This window comes from Nycticebus coucang, chromosome 1, assembly GCF_027406575.1.
Source record: "Nycticebus coucang isolate mNycCou1 chromosome 1, mNycCou1.pri, whole genome shotgun sequence".
Taxonomy (NCBI): domain Eukaryota; kingdom Metazoa; phylum Chordata; class Mammalia; order Primates; family Lorisidae; genus Nycticebus; species Nycticebus coucang.
In genome coordinates, this window is record NC_069780.1 from 29,434,129 (window position 1) to 29,450,969 (window position 16,841).

The window sequence follows — 16,841 nt, forward strand, 5'->3', positions numbered from 1 at the left end:
GGAGCCTGGAGAAGAGTACGGCGGACAGGGATTAAATTAAAGCTTAAACTCAAAAAGTTAGTTTCATAACAGACTCATGAGTGTGCTGTAGCCTGACTTGAGTAGTGTGGCCTGAAAGGGATGGAAACACACACTGAGAGGGTAGCCAGCCTCTGTGGAGGCCTCCTAGCACAAGGGGTAATGCACAGTGCGTCCTGCAGCACAGAGAGGCTGCCACCAGCCCCAAGAATCTGCAGCTCGACTTACAGCTCCAGGAGACTGTGTTGTAGTTAGGCAGGCAATTCATTCAATAAATATGTATTGTGCTCCTTTTATTTATATGCCAGACACCATGGAAGTGGGAAGGTGGGAGAGATGTTGTATTTAAAATGGTGCATGCCCTCAATAAAGCTTAGAGTCCGGTAGAATTTTCAGAGAACATAAAATTAGGAGCTCTGAAATGTCACTGTAATCTCCTCAGGAAGGGCTTGCTGAAAACAGCTCCTGAGCACAGGCAGAGCTAGTTGCTGAGGCAGATTCTGGAAGTTGGTCCCGGGCCAGATGGCACACAGCAAAGGAAGGGTGCCAAGACCTGGGGGTGAAGAGGGCCTGCTTCAGAAAAGCCCTGGAAACCATGTCCTGGGATGTGCGCTTCCAATGCCAAGATGTTCTCCCCCACATGTTGCAAAAAGATGACCTTCCCACCGTTATTTGGACTAACTTTTCACCAGGCATGGGATAAACATCTTTGAACCAAGATCAGGCTTTTAAATGCCAGCACCATAGAAAAGTTTTATGATACAGATAGGAAATAAAGGCACACCTTTCAGGCACACCCTTCAGTCCGCTTCAAGTCTAGGACACCTCCTAGCTGAGGTATGTGTGGGGGGAAAAAAGTTATGAATCATAATCACTTCGCAACACATCTCATGATCAGAAACTTTTAATGTATCTATATGATTCCATAACTGTTGCAACACAGAAATTTCTTAAATAAAATTGGTCCTCACTCTAAGAAAAACAATAGTGTGTCAACTGGAGACTTAGTTGTGTTCATACACCTGGCCTACCAAATAGTCAAGTCTTTTTTATTCAGATATGCTTTCAGATGTCCTGCTATCTGCTTCTCTTGTTCTTTTTTTTATCCTGATAAACTGCCCCAGCTGTCTGATTATATTACTACTTGCATAAGATGACCTTACAATTGGATATACATTTTCAAGGATTTACTTCAGTTCTCTAATGTCCTCTCCTTATCCAGAAAAAGTTGAAGAAGAAAATTTGACAAAAGGCAACTTCTTGTGTACCACAAACCTTATGTTTCCCCTTCTTTAATATATTCTCTCTGGAAAGTATCAGCCCAGCTAGGGATTCTGTTTGCCAGCCTGAACCTGCTTTCATCAAAGTAGATACATATGACTCATTCTGGTCAATGGACTATGGGCTGAAGTGTTGGGTCACCCAGGGGCAAAAGCAGTTAAGTAGCAAATATGCATTCTCCAATCTGTGGACTTGTGTACTGCTGCTGAATTCAAGAGCATCTAAAGCTCAGGGGCAAACAGAACACCAGAGAGAAATAGCTGACTCCCTTAATTACCACACAGGAGAATTCTGCCCACCTCCTAAGAAAATCTGCTTTAGACTTTACCAGAAAAAGAAATATTTATTGTGTTACTCTGGTGGTTCTCAACCTTCCTAATGCCGCCACCCTTTAATACAGTCCCTGTGGGTCACAACCCACAGGTTGAGAACTGCTGTGTTACTCCATTAAACTGTAAGGATATGTTTGCTAGGATAGCTAGTATTACCAAATTAACATACAAAAATTATGTTTATATAAAAAGTAAAATCCTTAGTAAAATCTAGAATTATTCTTTATCAGAAGACTAAAAATATTGTAATTTATTTTAATATATGAGCATCAAATCTTAATTTTCTATAAATGAATTATTTATTTACCAGGTTTTGGACACATGTGTAAGGCACTGTGCTAGATGATACATTAATGTATGCATTAAAGAATTCAGAGATTTAGTTCTTTCAGTCGAGAATCTCAAAGTCGTTTTTTAATTATTATTTCAAAACATTTAGGGGTACAAATATTTTGGTTGCATGATCTGAGTCAGGGCTATAAATGTACCCATCACCTGGTGTTAATTGTACCCCAGGTAGGTTTTCCTCCCATCCTCCTTGCCCCTCCAACCCTGCTTGAGTTTCAGTGACTTTTACTTCCCTTTGTGTGCCCATAGGTTAGTTCTAGTTTATTAGAGAGTATATGCAGTGTTTGTTTTTCTACTCTTGAGATACTTCACTTAGGATAATGGTCTTCAATTCCTTCTAAACTGCTGGAAAAGGCATTAATTTATCCTTTTTATGATTGAATACTAATCTATCATACATGTAGTACGTTTTGTTAATCCACTCATGAATTGGTAGGCACTTGAGTTGAGTCCTGATCATTGCATTTGTGAATTGTGCTGCCATAAACATTCAAGTGCAGGTGTCTATTTTATAAAATGACTATTTTTCCTATATGGATAGATACCCAGTAGTAGGATTGTTGGATTGAATGGTAGGTCTACTTTTAGTTCTGTGAGAAATCTCCATATTGCTCTCTATAGTAGTCGTACCACTTTACATTCCTGACAACAGTGAAAAGCATTCTCTGTACCACAACTGTACCAACATCTGTTATTTTTTGACTTTTAATAAATCCATCCTAACAGAAGTAAGGTGATAGCTCATTGTGGCTTTCATTTGCATTTCCCTGATGTTGAGTGATGCTGAGCAATTTTTCATGTGTCTGTTGCCACCTGTCATCTTTTGAAAAATGTCTGTTGATGCCTTTTGCCCACTTTTTAATGGTATTGTTTGTTCTCTTGCTAATTTGTTGGAGTTATTTATAGATTATGGATATCAGTCATTTATAAGATACGTAGTTTATGAATATTTTCTCCCATATTAAGTTCAAAATCTTATATAAGAATTATCTGTATTATCTTTGCAACATTTAAGAATAAGTTTCTACTTCCTCTTGCTATTGGACAAGAAACTAATTGACTGTTAGCTTCATCAAAACTAATTACAAAGACAAATTTGTGGGATAAGAAATAAAATAATGTGGATTTGGTTTTGTACATGCATTTAAATGCTCCACACTACTTACTTCCATTGGTGTAAATTGTAGTAAATGAAAAACATTTCAGTTTCATATTAAGTGCTCTGCCTAATTCCAGAGACCTTTTTTTAAGGAAAATAAAGATACGGTATTTTATATCCTATTTTGAGTACAACCTTATTTTAAAATTTTGCAACTTCCATTGTTCTTGAATGAATTTATTATGAGTTGGACATTAAAAGTTGAATAACTTTCAATGATGACTCTACTGAGGCATGCACTTTGCTCTGAGTAGTTGATGGTAGACAGCAGTTATGATTGACGTCAGTTATGAGGGACATATTCTAAACTGAGATGGTGGAACATAATGCTGAGGAAGCCGCAAAGCACACAGCGGGGGGACCGGCAGTGTGGATGAGACCTCGATTCACAAGGGAAAAGCTAATTCCTGTGAGCTATTCCCTTCTAACAATGTCTAGCTCTATACTCTTCCTACAGAGTTTCTATGAAATACATTATTCTATGTGGTTTTTATTTCAGGCTCACCAAAAAGAACTTTTGTTGTATGTGTATGAGTGTTTATTGCTCTTGAAATTTTACTGAAGCTTTTTTTTTTTTCAGCATGTACAGTCATTTTACCCATTTAGGAAAGTTATGTATCACAAAACATTGAACATTTTTATAAAAAACATTCAGGAATAAACTTTTCCCATTAAGGATTAAACTATAACTACTGGAATTATATGATAAGTATAACATGGAAGGTTATATTATTAGGCAAGACTATCTGATCATTATTCATTTGTACTGAATGAATGAATGCTCATGTTTGCTTTATTTATTGTTGTATTTCACCTCATATCCAAGTACTGGGCACAGAGAAGTACTCAACAAGTTTTGTTAAGTGAATTTTAAAAATATATTGGTATTTACTATGTAAGGTACTAAACTAAGTCCCACAGTCCTGGCACTCAGGGAAATTTCAATGTAAGCAAAAAAATTAAAAAACATACATATACATATATTGGAGAGAAGTATTATTTGTCCTTTAGGTAGTTTGAATTCTAATTTTATTACTTATTTTGAAATTATGAATAGATGATTGATGCTAAGTCATAAATGTTTACATTTACTATAACTATAGATGTACTATTATATTGAAAAAAATCCATGAAACATACATGCTGTAAAATTGTATGGATTCTGGGCTTTCTAAACTCAAAATTTCAAAATATTTGACCTGAAATGAGCTGAAACTTACATTTTAAGTGTGTTGAGAACACTTCAACAATAACAATAAAAGGCTTTGTAATCAAACTATAGGCACCACCAAATTGTAGGAGACTGGGTAAATCAATTTAGAAGAAAGTTTGTCAGGGCCTTTAAAAACACATTTTCATATACAAAAATCAATACAGTAATCAGAAATGAGTTTCACCCACCAAAGTTGGCAGAGATATACTGGAAGCAGAACTTGTCCATTATTGATTACAAATTCATGAGTTTGCAAGTAAGTACTATTAAGATGACTCATGCACTCAGACTAGTCATCTTTTCACTAACTTCCAATTAGGTGTTATTTTGTTATTTTATTTTGTATTCATGGTTAGTGGAAAGCTTGTATTCATTAGGTATTTATTGAGACTGTAACATGAAAAAAATCCAAGCTCTGCCCAAATTTGACTGCCTTATTACAGTCACCTTCTAGTGAGGAGAGACAGATACTAGAAAAGGACAATTATAAGTAATTCTACATAAACACACTTGAAATATCAACCCAATTATGTGATAATTATAAACCCAATGCACTGTGTTAAGGGCACTTAGAGAAGTGATAGAAGAAGGCGTACTATAGTCAGCCTTTGTATCCATGGGTTCTGCATCCATGGATTCAAAAATATTCCAAAAATGGGGGAAAGGAAAGAAAATTGCTTCTGTGCTGAACATGTACAGACTTTTTCCTTGTCATCTCCTAAACAATGCAGTATAATAACTATTTGCATAGCATTTGCATTGCATGAGGTATTATAAATAATATAGAGATTATTTAAATTATATGGGAAAATGTGCATAGGTTATATATAAATACTACACTGTTTTATATCAGAGACTAGAGCATCTGTGGATTTTGGTATTGTCGGGAGGTCCTGGAATGAATTCCCATAGAGGGGATGACTGTACTTGCCATTGTAGACAGACTATTCTGGGAAAACCTCTCTGAGAAGGTGATATTTGAACAGAGATTTAAGTGAGATGATGAAGGTGTCTGAGTAGCTATATGGAAGAAAAGAGTTCCTGGTAAAAGGAACTAGTTATGCAGAAGTCCTGAGGTGAACATCTACCTGACATTTTTTTTTTTTTATAAACTTTCAAAGAAGGCCAGTATAGCTGGAGCAGAAAGAACTAGAAAGAGCAATATAAGATAAAGCTGAGGAGATTGTAAAGGCAGATAATACAGGGCCGTGGAGACAAAAACTCTGAATTTTATTCTGGGTGAAATGAGAGGAGTTTTATTAGGAAAATGATAGGACAAGACTTAATTTTAAAGAAACAATCATTCTTTCGTAAGAACAGATGGTGGATGTAATGGTGGGGAGAGCTTACTATCATGATCCAAGCTAGAAATAACATGGTTTGGATTACATGGTTTCGAAGGCAGTGATGAAAAGCATACAATTCCAAATATATTTTAAAAGTAGAACTAACAAGATTTGCTGATGGAACAAATACAGGATGTAGAAACATTAAAAAGAGAAGTCAAAGGTGGCGCCCGTGGCTCAGTAGGTAGAGCACTGGCCCTATATACCAAGGGTGGCATGTTCGAACACTGCCCCAGCCAAACTGCAACAAAAAAATAGCCAGGCGTTGTGGGCACCTGTAGTCTCAGTTGCTTGGGAGGCTGAGGCAAGAGAATCGCCTAAGCCAAGGAGTTGGAAGTTGCTGTGAGCTGTGACACCACCGCACTCCACTGAGGGCAATAAAGTAAGAGTCTGTCTACTGAGGTACATATGGGAGTGGAAATGTCATAGGCAGTTAGATATATGAGCCCAAAGTTGAAAGAAGAGAGCCACTCCAGGCTGGTGTGTATTGGAAACGATGGACAGAATAGTATTTTATTTCAATTAGTGGATAGAAAGAAAAGGAGGGACCAGAAAAACCAAGGAAAAGGAACAGCTTCTGGAATAAAAAGGTAATGTCTCTGCAGTCAAGCAAATGGCATGAATCACGTCCACAAGGCTGAAAGATTAAGTGAAATGGCAACCAGAGAACTGGCTGTTCATTTTCACGGAAGAGAACATTATTGGTGATTTTAAATCATTCTTATATACCTAACTGAAGTAGCACCGCATTGCTCTCTGCCCCTTTATACAGATTCAGTTCCTTTTCAGCATTTATAACTACTTGACATTTTGTCGTTTTGTGCCCAGATGCATGTTATGTGGGTAATGTGTTTATCTGTCTTCTGTCATCTAGTTGGAGGATATGATGTTTGAGATGAGGGGCTTTGTTCACAGCTAAATCTCCATCATCTGTACAAGCCTAGCACATACAAAGTGTTCCATTTAATATGTGCTGAAAAAACAAGTATTTGATTATGATGCTAGTGTGGGTTAGTTGAAATAAGCATTTAAAAGAATTCCTAAGAAAAAATGAAAATTTTATGTTTATACGGTTTTTTAAGTTAAAAAAAATCAACTCTTACAGAATAAAGGCCGTTGACTCAGGCCTTCAGGGTGAGAAATGGGATAGGAATTCCGGAGTTTCGTTTTTATCATGAGGTGTGTCTCTCACACTTCTCCACTGTAAGAATAATGACTTCTTAAATCCAGGGGTGGGCATGCGATTACTCATATTTTTTTCTTTCTCCAGATACACAAAAGGTTCTATTGTCTGCCAAATCCCAGTTATTTCAAGGTGATAAATTAGGGCAGATGTGAGTAATTTTCAGAAAGGAAGTGGCAGGGAGGGAGTTATGGTGGTTTAGAAGCAATCCTCCACAGAGTTTGCCTGTCTCTTTCAGGGGGTTTCTGATGCTCAGCCCAAAGATATCTAGTCTGTTGGGGCAATTGTGCTAACTATGCTTTAGAGTGCCTGCCCTGCCCACATACCTGTTTTACGTAAAATGCCAATCACCTCACCTGCTGAGTGACCATCAGCTCACAGTTTTAACCACTGCAATCACAGGGGTTTGGACTAGGGTGGCGGAGCATCTAACTGGAGGACACATAGGACCCAGTGACTTTTAACTTCTCTAACCTAATTTGCAAAAGAAACTCAGGTTAATTGTGTGCCCTTTGTGAAGAGTTTGATCTTAAAATTCAAAAGAAAATTGGTGGTGGTTATTTGAAAGAAAGTAGGACCAGGGGCTAAGAGAACTGATAGCACATGATTGATGTACAAGCAGGCCTGTAAACAGATGGAGCCATTCTGGGTAGAGGGGTAACAGGTCAGATTCAGCAGAGGTGGACAGAGCAGAAAAAGTTAATTCCAAACCTGTGTTTCTTTTTTGTCCTTCTTTTTGTCCTTTGTCTGATTGTTTAATTCTTTTTTCAGATATATAAAAACCCTCAATATCCTTAATTCTTGTTTTCTAGAACTGGTTTGAGTATTATGTTCCTTATAACCAAAAGATCCCTCACTAAAACCTATGGAAGATTAAAAAGAGAACTCCCATTGTCTCTATAGCACACCCAACACCAAAAATGAGAACATCAGAACAGGTGGAGAGAGAGAGATTAATCTAAGGAGTCATGATAAATGTTGGGGCTACTAATCGAATATAATCCATACCTATTTCCATGCCACCGTCAGGAAGTTTATAGAGAAAGCTGGAGCAGAAATGGAAAATCTCAGTAGCTTAACAAAAATTTGAAGTTCCTGCAGGTCTGGGCAGCCAATGCTCAGTGTGCTGACTCAGCATTCCATCCAGCCTGCTGCAATCAGCACAAATACCAACAGGTGCTTCCACAGTCGCCCAGGAGGGCTGGAGAGGGCCAGAGGTGAGCTGGAGGTGAGCTGCAGCAATCAATGTTTCTGGCCTGAAGGTAACAAGTGCCTTGAATGACTGTACTCACATTTCCTGGACCTGGACTCATCGTTAGGCTGCACCTAATTTCAAGAGGGGCAGAGGTTTCTCCCACATATCCAAAGTTAGAGATCAAATAATTTTAAAGGGTAATAATGCAAATCAGTGTTTCTAAAACCCCTCTAACCCTGTGGGTGGGACCTTTATGCTACTGTCTAGCACCCAGTGACTAGGGCAGGCATCTTATCTCTGTTTCACATACTAAGATAGTTCTGGAATAACTGTAGCATGTGTGTACATACACACAAACATATTACATCGTCATTAAAAGATAAAGTTCTTGATTTAATTCTCTACAGTAAAAAATTACTTTTTGTTCCTTAACCATGGCTTGGACTGAGAATTTCTGTCCTTCCAAATAAACTTATTTCCTAGGTAATTATGAGGAATAGTCAACTATCTAAGGTTGGGATCCTTAGATGGAGACCATAAGAGAAAGATTCATAAAGGCTGGGCACAGTGTCTCAGACCTGTAACTGCAGCACTTTGGAAGGCCGAGGCAGGAGGATCACTTGAGGCCAGGAGTTCAAGACCAACCCGGGCAATAAAAAAAATTTTTATTTAAGTAATTTTTTTAAAGATTCACATATTTTAAGATTGAAAGATTATGATTAAAAGAGTCAGAATTTTAAAGAAATTCTAGGGGAAAACCATGAGGAAAGTAGAAAAAGTGACAGGAAAGGGAAGGAAGCCAAGCAAGGATCCACAGAGGGTAACTTTGGCTCAATCCTGCAGAGGACCTCTGTGGACTTACAAGTCACAACCCTGAGCTTTACCCAGCAGGGAACAGGGAGCTGAGTATTTGTATACCCAAGTCATGGATGAACACTCTCTCAAGGAAATGTAAATTCTTGGATACTTCCAACTCTCTTCACATTCAGTTAAAATGCAGAAAAATGTGAGGACAGTGCTCTGAAAGAGCTGCAGGTGGAAGGAAGCACACAGGGCATTGCTGCGCGAGGGAATGGCAAGGGTGAGGGGAGGCTCCCGGCGGGGCATGAGAGCACGTGCCAGGCGGGCTCACAGCCACTGGATAAACAACTGGTGCACGGAAAGCCACTAGATCATGTCCTTGAAGGGACAGAGTGAAAAGAACATCATTATCTCTTCTCATGTTACTTCAGAACACGCTTCTTCCTCCACCTCCACAATGGACTTAACCATCTTAGGAGTGAGAATGTTGGGATTTCATGGGCAGATTACCTCACTCCTTCCCCATTTCCAAAATAACAGCCCTTGTATTGCCTGAAATTCTTTTTTTCTTTTTTTTTTTTTTTTTGAGGCAGAGTCTCACTATGTCGTCCTCTGTAGAGGGCACATAGTGTAGCGTCACTGCTCACAGCAACCTCAAACTCTTGGGCTTAAGCAATTCTCTGGCCTCAGTCTCCCAAGTAGCTGGGAATACACCAGCTTCAGTGCGTGTCCTACCCACTGAGCTACGGCGCCGAGCCCTGAAATTCTTAGCTGACAGAATATAGCGTTTAATCCCTTTATGGTTGAACTAACCTGAAAATATTCCTAAAACAGGAAGTACATGGACACAACTCAGAGATGAGTCTGGCCCAGGTATTTGCAGCTAGGCCTTCTGCCCAGCCCGCCAAGGTATTAGTTGTATGCCAAATATTTCCTCTGTTCAAAAGCCTCGTTTCAAACATGACTCATCCACATGATTCAACATGATCCCGTCTTTAGGCTATAGTTCCCTGGGTCAAGATTGAGAACACATGCCTTCTTTTCCCTCGAGACTTCCATCTTTGGAAAATTAAATTCAGCCTTTCTCCAGAAGACAAGTCATATGTTTATTAAGTTTTCAGCAGCCACGTGTTTCTACCATATATGTTAGGAAAGCAGAGAAGGGATAAATCGGATGTTCAAAAAAGAGCAGAGATGAAAGAGGATTGCTTGTGTTCTGTTCCCTGATTCCACTCTATTCCCTAGGTCCAGCTTCATGGTGGCGTTGGGGGTCCACGAAGTCCCCCACTATATTCTTATCATTCATTAGGAATGCTGAAACTGGGTTGAATTTCAGTTATGGGTCATCAAAGAGTGATAAATATAAAGAGTAGTAAATATAAGTAAATAAAAGGCAAAAGTATAGAGTCTGTAAAAAAGATCAGTTGTTGTCAGAGGTTAGTGGGGAGGAAGAGATGAATAAGTGGGACCCAGAGGATGTTTCAGGCAGTGTAAAACATCTGCATGGTGCTGTTATGGTGGATACGTGTCATTATACATTTGTTTCAACCCATAGAATGTACAGCACCAAGAGCAACCCCTACTGTAAACTAAACACCTGGGTTGGAGATGATGTGTCAGTCAGTGTAGAGTCATCAGTAGTAGCAAATGTGTCACTGTCCTGGGGAATTCTGGTAGGAGACTCTGCATGTGTGGGTGCAGGGTATATGACATACCACCATACTTTTCCTCTCAATTTTGCTGTGAACCTGAAAATAAAGTCTTAAAAAATAATAAGGAAAACCCAAAGTAACAACATTTCTCAGCTGTGGATGCTGATGGGGAAGAGTCCTGGCTGGAGACCAGTGCAGGTGCCTGATCTCCAGGAGTCTAGCTGAATGGGAGGGGAACCCAGAGGCTGTAGTGGTGACCCTTATAGCCCCGGAGATGGAAGAAGGTTTTCCAGAGTTTACTACCACTTCTCCACCACCTGTCTTTGCTCATTTCTCTCGCCATAGAACCCTTTGCCTTCCCCTCCCTCATCTGAAATCAGTATGGTGCATTATCCCCCAGTGTGAAATCCTCTGGGGTCCCAAACAAGAAAACAACTTGAAAATTGATGTTGGGGAAATACAAGATGGTAAATCCAGAACGGCATCAGTGAAATACTGAAAAGTGCCTCTTCTTACACAGGTGAAAGACGGATGGCTAGGCTCCTGTGATTTGATCTGTCTCCTGAAAACCAGGTATTACTTATATATGTCAGAATTCAGAGGTGAGATCATAGTTGGGACACATATTCACATATCTATTGAAATTGAAAACAAAATCACCTCTTTTTTCTCTCTCATAGAAAAGTCTACTTTAGATTATTGGTTTCATAATAAGAAATGGCTTTGCCAATTATGTTGTTCGGCAGACATTTCTCCAAATTAAATAAATTCGCCTTTCTAATGTTTTGATGAAAAATACTTAACACATAAGTGCAATATACAATTTTCTGAACATTAAAATTATGTCCAACTATTAAATCTTCCATTTAAAACTTTACAAAATACGTACAAAATATTCTCTACATGTTGGCCACCTCTTTGTAAAATTTTGTAATGAACATTTTGTAAATAAAGGTACATTTAGCTACAACTTTCCATTTTCCCTATGTATGGCAACTTTGGGGGCAACTTTTGAGACACCTGTGGGATTGTACAGTGAACAGAATGTGTCATGTAGATATTTATTCCATTTCATTCTCATAAAATTTGAGTGGATATCTTTTGTCTTAGGTTATCTGAAATGGAAATTCTTTTCAATTCCTTCAGCTCCAATATATCCTAATTTCATCATGTCTTGTATCCATTTCTTAGGTGAGTTGTTGGATTTCCTTTTGGTGATTTTTTCCATGTTCCCCTCGATTTCTTCATTGTTTTTGCCATCCATACTCTAAATTCCTTTCCTGTTAGTTCCATAATTTCTTTGTAGATAGACTTCTCTGTGGTAGCTACCTCATGATACCTTGGGGGTAGGGGGGTGATCTGTTTTGGTTTTTCATGTTGCTAGAATTTTTTTTTGTCCTTGTTCACTTCCTTCCCTTACTTTTTCCTCTCACTTCCTCCTTCTCTTTAAATTTCCTTGTCTCTGTGTTTGGGTGTTGGAGTGGTCTTCTGTGCTGGTCTCCCACTGCTTCTGACCTCCTGCTTGGCTCCTGGAGTGCCCTGCTGTCCCACTGTGCCCCCAGAGTGATGTTTCTAGCCAGGACATTCCAATCTCCTCTCCCTGAACTCACCTTGAGTAGCTGGTGCATAAATGTCTCTAGTCTGCCCTCTTCTCCGCCTCCTAGAAATTTTTTTTCAAATAATTATTGAGCATGTGCCCTCAGGAGAAGAGGGAGTGAAGGAAGCTGAACAGGATAGGAAATAGAGGCTAAGCAAGTAAGTTGTTCCAGCTGGTCATTAACGGCAGCCTCATCCCACAGAAAAGCTCTATGCACAAACTGAACCACAGAGTTGGACCTTCTTGATATGAGGGGCTAACATTTTGTACTCCTGTCTTTGATGGAAGGTGGAGGTTCCTGTTAGAACAATACCCTAGGAGAAATTCTGTAGGGAAGATTGCTATCGTCAATTGATAGACAGCAGATGGGGCATGGGTGCTCTGAATGGTAAAGGGAATTTGGGAAGAGCACCAAGAATGTCTCCATTTTTGTTGTTGTTGTTGTTTGTTTAGAAATAAGGAAACCGAGGCTCATAATGGTTAATCTTTCCTCAACATTCTACAGGCAGCAGGGATGGAGTTATGGCATCAATTCAGGCCCTCAGGCAGTGAAGCTCAGGTTTTTCCCATGTCACACTATTTCATGCCCGGTGTAGTATAGTCCATGGAGCTACACAGTTTGATGTGAAATCAGATAGATGACTTTGGGCAGGTTACTTCATATATATAAATCTCAATGTCTTACTCTAAAAAATATGGACAATTATAACTACTCAGGGTATCATTGTGAGGATTACAAATGCAAATATAAAGCACTTACTGTGCCTCACATAGCGTAAATGCTCCCAAATATTCATTTTCCTTTATTTTATTGTTTACCTATGAAGAGACCCATTAAAGTAATGCAGATATACATTGAATATACACGTATATTGGATAGCACATAAATGTATACTCATATCACTTACAGGGAACATTGCCAAACTGATTAAGTTTCCTGGAAAGTCTTTCTGGTCCACGTGGCCGTGACAAAACCTTTAAAATTGACTACTGTAATTGGTGATTACTTTCTTTTTTTCAGCCTATGTGTTTAAATAACAAGCTGTTGAAGTATAACAGATACAGAAAAGCACAAAAGTCTTAAGTTATAGTTTTATGAATTATTGTAACTATGGCACAGTCACAGATATATGTGCATGTAAAATGAGCCCCCGTCCAGAACCATCTATCTCTCATATGGAACACCCTACCCATTACTAGTCCCTCCCTACCTCCTAAAGGTCACCATTCTCAGGGATTACAATTCCATGGATAGTTTTTTTGCCCATGTTTAAAGTTTATATAAATGAAATCAAATAATATGAACAATATTAACATGTTACATTTGCTTTCTCTCACTCATTTTATCTATGTTTTTTGTTCATAGCTCTGTTTCTTTTCATTTTTATTGTTGACTAGTATTACTATATGTGTATATTTATTTAAATATTTTATTTGTGATGAAGCTTTTGGGTTGTTTCCAGTTTTGAACTTTAACCAACAGTACTGTCATGAATATTATTGAGTTTAATATTTGGTGTGTATGTGCATGAATTTCTTTTGATTATAAATATAGAAAATTGCAGAACCTCTGTAAGTTGAATACCCAAGGGGCTATAACCTATTGGTCAAGATATGGAGGTGGTCAACATAATGAACTAAGCTTACTATATTGATACGTACATGTAGTACATGTTCGGTCTATGGAAATTAGGTCAACTTAAGGAAGCGGCTAATGTAGGGAGGTGGTCAGCTATGGAGGTTCTACTGTATGTTGATGATTAACTTGAATTAATGCTGTTAAACAACTTTCCACTCCACTCCTCAGCCATAGAAAGCTCTATTGCTCAAATTCTCACCAACACTTGGTTTTCTCTCTTTTGTTTCTGCATTTTGCCCTTCTAGTGGCATACCACTGCACTGTTACCATAATTAGATTTCTATCTTATGTTTCCCTGATGTGTAATGGTATTGAGAACCTTTTAATGTGTTCAATGGCCATTTTGGTGTCCCTTGTTGTTACTGACTTTGTAGATCATTTTCCATACTTTTATTTGGGTGTCTTTTTCTCAATAACTTTTGAAACTTCTCTCTATGTTTTGGATAACAGCCTTTGTTGGCTTTATCTGATCCCCCTCCATAAGTTGATATGTACGCTCTTAGCAATGTCATTTGATTCAGAGAAATTCCTGATTTTAAATTAATCCAGTTTGTCCTTATGACTCTTATGGTCAGCACATTTATGTTTTTTTTTTTTATTTTTTTTTTGCTTTTAGCACATTTATGTTTTAAAAAATCTTTGCTGAGGATTGCAAGCAAGATGGTGCCCGAGTAATAGCTTCCTTGTAGCTGGGCACAGTGAGTCTGGGGAGACAAGACTCCAGGCAACTCTGGCTGGGGGGATCTGCCTATAATCATCCCCTTGAGGACACAGAGAGTCAGCAAGAGACTTCTGGATCCCAAGAGGAGGACAAAAGCAGTGGAAAACTGGCAAGTGGTTGCGTGTGTTCATTCAGTCTAATCCCACCAGCAGCTGACACATCATAACCCTACTCCAGAGGCATGTCAACTTAAAGAGCAAGAGGATGTGAAAGGAAAATTAGGATAAGGTAACAGATAAAAGAAATCACTCATGAGGAAGAATCAGCAGAAAACTCCTGGCAACAAGAAGAACCATCCAGAGCAGCCACCTCAAGGGACTGTGAGGTAGCTACTGCAGGGTATTCCACCTATAAAGAAATGTTAGGAATAACAGACAGGGAATTTAGAATACACATGATGAAAACAATGAAGGAAATGATGGAAACAATGAAGGAAACTGCTGATAAAGTGGAAAATAACAAAAACGAAATCCAAAAACAGAATCAAAGAAGAGATGAACAATGTGAAGAATATAGAAAGGATGTAGCAGAGCTAAAGGAACTGAAGCAGTTAATTAGGGAAATTAAAGATGCAATAGAAAGTATCAGCAACAAGTTAGACCATGCAGAAGAAAGAATTTCAGAGGTAGAGGACAAAGATCATGCAATAACTCATATAGTTAAAGAGGTAGAAAAGAGAGAAAGCAGAACGTTAACTGACAGAATTATGGGACTTTATGAAGTATTCCAACATACAAGTTATAGGTATCCCAGAAGGGGAAGAAGAATGCCCCAGGGGAATGGAAGCCATACTAGAGAATATTATAAAAGAAAATTTCCCAAATATCACCAAAGATTCTGACACACTGCTTTCAGAGGGATATAGGACCCCAGGTCGCCTCAACTCTAACCAAGCTTCTACAAGACACACTGTGATGAACCTCTCCAAAGTCAAGACAAAAGAAAAGATTCTTCAAGCTGCCAGGAGTAAGCGCCAGTTGACCTACAGGGGCAAATCTATCAGGGTGACTGTAGACTTCTCTAATGAAACTTTCCAAGCAAGAAGACAATGATCACCTACCTTTAATCTATTTAATCTATTTAATCTATTCCAGCCCAGAATTCTATATCCTGCTAAGCTAAGCTTTAAAATTGATGGAGAAATCAAATCATTTACTGATATACAAACATTGAGGAAATTCGCCACAACAAGACCAGCTCTACAGGAAATACTTCAACCTATTCTATACACTGACCATCACAATGGATCAGCAGCAAAGTAAGAACTCAGAAATTAAAGGACAGAACCTAACTTCCACACTGATGCAAAAGATAAAACTAAACAATGGACACTCACAAAATAAGATGAATAGAATGCTACCACACTTATCAATTATCTCAATAAATGTTAATGGCTTGAATTCCCCACTGAAGAGGCATAGATTGGCAGCCTGGATTAAAAAACACAAGCCATCCATTTGCTATCTGCAGGAAACACACCTGGCTTCAAAAGACAAATTAAAACTCCAAGTGAAAGGTTGGAAGACAACTTTTCAGGCAAATGGAATTCAGAAGAAAAGAGGAATTGCAATCTTATTTTCAGATACATGTGGATTTAAAGCAACTAAAGTCAAAAAAGACAAAGATGGTTACTTTATATTGGTCAAGGGAAAAATACAACAAGAAGACATTTCAATTCTAAATATTTATGCACCCAATTTAAATATTCCCAGATTCTTGAAACAGACCTTACTCAGTCTGAGCAATATGATATCCAATAATACCATAAGAACAGGGGACTTTAACACTCCTCTTACAGAGCTGGACAAATCCTCTAAACATAAATTAAACAAAGATATAAGGGACTTAAATGAGACCCTAGAACAACTGTGCTTAATAGACGCATATAGAACACTCCATCCCAAAGATAAAGAATATACATTCTTCTCATCGCCCCATGGAACATTCTCCACAATTGATCATATCCCAGGACACAAAACAAACCTCAACAGAATCAATAGAATTTAAATTTTACCTTGTATCTTCTCAGACCACAAGGCACTAAAGGTGGAACTAAACTCTAACAAGAACATTCAACCCGACACTAAAGCATGGAAATTAAACACCCTTCTGTTGAATGACAAGTGGCTATAGGAAGAAATGAAACAGGAAATCATTAACTTACTTGAACATAACAACAATGATGACACAAGCTAACAAAACCTGTGGGATACTGCAAAAGTGGTTTTGAGAGGAAAATTTATCGCTTTAGATGCCTACATTAGAAAAACAGAAAGAGAGCACATCAACAAACTTACAAACCATCTTATGGAATTAGAAAAAGAAGAACAATCTAATCCTAAACCCAGTGGAAGTA